A 4,411-nucleotide genomic window follows, 5' to 3' on the forward strand; every position below is an offset into this window, starting at 1 on the left:
TTTCTACGTATAAATAAAAACAATTGTATGATGTTTCATTGTTTCAATACAATATAGTGTCTATGTATCTGAAGTGATAAAGGTAATGTTATCGGATTGTTGAATGAAAGTAAACAATATAAGATTTGAATCATTGTTTTGAGAAATGAAACAATTATTGTCGACATTTAAGAATGTTTAGGTAAAATTCGAACGTTTAATGAGATGAACGTTTTGTGATGAGAAAATCCCATTACAGACATTTATGAATAAGGTTAAACTCGAATTTTCAATGAGGAGAACGCTTTGAGAGATGAAAGCCCCATAACATATATTTATGAATACGGAGAAGAACGTTCTTAGAGATGAAATCTCCATTACAATCTTCGTTGAAACGAACGGTTTGGAGAGATGAAAACCCCAATTACAGACATTGAAGAATAAGGACAAGTTCAAACCCTCGTAGAATTGAACGTTTTTGAGAGATGAAAATGTTTTAAGAATAAGGCAAAATTCGACCGTTATTGCGAAGAATGGTTTTGAGAGATGAAAGCCCCATCACAGACATTGAAGAATAATGAGAAATTCCAAAATTCACGGAGATGCAAAGACCTCATTACATACATTTCAGAATAGGAGGATAATTCTGAACATTCACGTGAAAGAACATTTGTAAAATCTAACTTTCATTACGAACATTTCAGAACTAGGTTTGATCGGAACCTTTACAGGAATTGATGGGGCTTTTAAAGATGCAAATTTCAGTTCAGCGATTTAAGAATAAACCTGACCCTTCACGGGGAAAATGTTTTGAGAAATTCAAAATAGTGTTAACTCGTAACATTTACGACAGTGCATGTTTTGAGAAATGTTAAAGCGTAATGACTCTAAGAATATTATTTAATCAAGACAATTTAAATAATGTATTATATATATATTTTTTTACTTTCAAAGGTATTAGGCTTTATACCACAGCTAATGTTTCCTTTCGAAATACCATTTTAAATACGATTTAGACATACATGTATGTTGTCTCACTCAAAATATATGCTAGCGACAAAACTATGACGAGAAAATAAGTATTGTTATTTTTCTTTTTCCACACGTTTCCTTTACCTCTGAACCTGCCTAAGTGACCATCTGTAGTATGCAGCCACCTGCATTAATGCATGCGCAATAAAGGTTTGACTGTATTGCTATTGTTATAATTGAGCCGTGCCATGAGAAAACCAACATAGTGGGTTTGCGACCGGCATGGATCCAGACCAGCCTGCGCATCTGCGCAGTCTGGTCAGGATCCATGCTGTTCGCTAACAGTTTTTCCAATTCCAGTAGGCTTTAAAAGCGAACAGCATGGATCCTGACCAGACTGCGCGGATGCGCAGGCTGGTCTGGATCAATGCTGGTCGCAAACCCACTATGTTGGTTTTCTCATGGCACGGCTCATATATCTGAAACACATAACACTGTACTTAAATGGACTAAAGTCACTGATTATGTCGATATGTTTTCATTGCACTATGCAGTAAACGATATTTAGGCCCATGGCAAATGATTTATATTTAAATGTTACATGTTTTCACACTGTTTGTTCATCATGTATTATTGTGTTATTATCCTCAAGTATTTAAAAACGCAATGGATTTAAATAAAGTATCTATCTATCTATCTAAATTCCATATTAAGATAGTATGTTTCTAGCAAATAAGAAGCCCTTGATTTATGAAAGTTGACCGCAAACACCTTTTTGGGAAAGAAAATTCGGAAGGGTTTGCAAAATGTAATGGACTGGAAGCAATACTCTTTGATACATTGTCTTACGTGCACACAGTAATAAGAATTCTCTTGATTTCCACTGCATTTATGTATGACTTTTCGTTATTTTGATATTTCAAGAGTTTTCTATTTGACGCCATTTTACAATTTTCAGACGTATTTTGATGTTTAAAAGTCAATTCTTGATACAAAAAATATCGATTTCTTGATATCAATAATCATTTTCTGGTATCAATCAAAGCATTATCTGGTATTAATCAATGCATTTTCTGATATCAAGAAATGCATTTTCTGATATCAAAGCATTATTTCTTAATATCAAGAAATGAATTCTTTGGTATCAGAAAAACGATATCTTCATATCAAAAATTTATTATTGTATCACGAAATACAAGTTCTTACGGCACGCCGCTATTTTTAGATAATTTTGATATTAAAAAGTCATTTCTTCGTGTCAAGAAATATAATTTTTGATATCAGAATATCACTTTCTTTATACAAAACATTCATTTTTGATACCAAGAAATTTCTCGTCTCTTCGATTTCTTGATATCAGAAAATCAATTTATAGAAAATCAATATAAAAAATAGACAAAATTTTCATATTAATTAAGGAATAGACCTTTTTACTTTAATTGTTTTTAACTGAGTTAGTTTACCACTTAATAATAATGAGATTTGTTTTCATGATATAAGTTAATTGAGTCTATCCTTTAGCTTTAGTCGGGGAAGGATTTTCTTCATCTCCTCTAGTTTTGTGTCGATACAAAAGCAATGACCTTTAAAATCACTTGACAAACACGGCTATCTTAACGGGACGTTACCATTATCAGGGCTATCTCTACGCCACGCGAGGTGTTGAAATGAGCTGATAACATAGATTGAACCCTATTGTCATTTTAGCTGATAACATATACAATGAATTTGTACTTGTTTGATGATGTCAGACCTTATATATACAGCCTCGGTCTTCCAACTCATTTTCATTTGTTATTTTCTTTCAAACACTTTTTAAACGCTTATGAAAAAAGTAAACACAGTTAAGGACTATAAAGCTGCGCATTTCTTTGTTTTTATTCTGAGATTTCATTGCTAAACATATTGTTATACTTCATTATTCAAATTCAATATCAAAATAATTACATAATAAGCAACAACACTAATTGAAATAATGATAAGCAAACGTTATATCTAGAAATAAAATGTAGAGACAACAGCTAAAATGAGTGAATGATAAACATGAACGTTAATGTTAAACTTGGTTAAACTGTGGTTAACGGGAGCTAAATCTCCCGTAATTTACTATATTTCTGCAAATGTTGACTTCCCCTGAAACATTCATTTTTGACCCCCCCCCCCCCCCCCCCCCCCCCATCCACCGTAAACCAACTACATTATATCATATGTTATCTTTAAAAAGATAGTAGCGTTGCTGATTTAATAACTTTACTCATGATTTGCCATTAGTAGTTCATAAAATGGTGCCGAATCCAGGCTATAGTCTACGTTATCCGGATAAATGACGTTACGTCATTAATTCCGGTCTATCAAACGCACAGAACTACCTTAAATTGAGAGGATTGCCAAAACAATAACTAATGATTACTAAATGAAATCACTGGGAATGTTTGTTGACATACTGTATAACTTGTGTGTATCACTTCTAGTTTCACACGTGCTTCCCTATCTCCTGTGTTTGTAAAACAATTGATGCTATTTTAACATGATCGAATATATTAATAATTACATCTTGACGATTTCTAGGCATTGACTGAGGTCCGTTTGAAGTTATTTTTGTTCTATTGTGACGTAAGTTATTAGTTTAGTCTGAATGGAAAAATACACACATCCTGCTGCCTAAAATTAGTTAGCTTTTCGATACAACACTCTTTGCAGTTGTATTCGTGCAGAGCTGCATTTAAACATGTTTTCTACATCAAGCACAGTGTAAATAGAAAAAAAAAGACATATTAAAGGTTTCGAAAACGATAAATTAGAATTGTTGAAAAAGATATTTACGTATGTTAAAGTACAGCTTCTATCTTATATCAAATTTCAAAAGCTTGACTAAACGGCTTGTGATTTTTCTGCATTGTTTTATTCCAAATAAGAAAGTTACATGTATTGTAGATTTTTAAAAAAAAATCACAAAAGCACAGAATCACTTTTCAAATTTCTTTCTATTGCAATTACTAAGTTACGAAAGTATTTTTTAAATTCTGATTGAAAAAAAAGTTGGCAAAGATCAGGAGGTGTGCAGCATTTAAGCATATAGCATAATGTTGCTTAATCCGATTTCTGTAACAGGAGATACTTCAGCTGGGACCAAACTAGACTCGAAGCCCCGAAATAACGTAAATATGCACTGGGGTTAATCATAGATATAAACCTGCAACCAAATAGTCAAAGTCACGTGAAATGAACGTTATTTTCTACATTTTGGAAAAAAAGTTGGTAAAGAGCGAGAGGTGTGCAGCATTTAAGTATAAAGCATAATGTTGCCTCATCCGATTTCTGTAACAGGAGATTCTTCAGCTGGGACCAAACTAGACTCAAAGCCCCGACATAAAGTAAATATGCACTCCAGTTAATCATAGATATGAGCCTGCAACCAAATAGTCTAAGTCACGTGAAATGAAGTTTACTTTGATATAAG

Source organism: Mercenaria mercenaria, chromosome 13, assembly GCF_021730395.1.
Source record: "Mercenaria mercenaria strain notata chromosome 13, MADL_Memer_1, whole genome shotgun sequence".
NCBI lineage: Eukaryota > Metazoa > Mollusca > Bivalvia > Venerida > Veneridae > Mercenaria > Mercenaria mercenaria.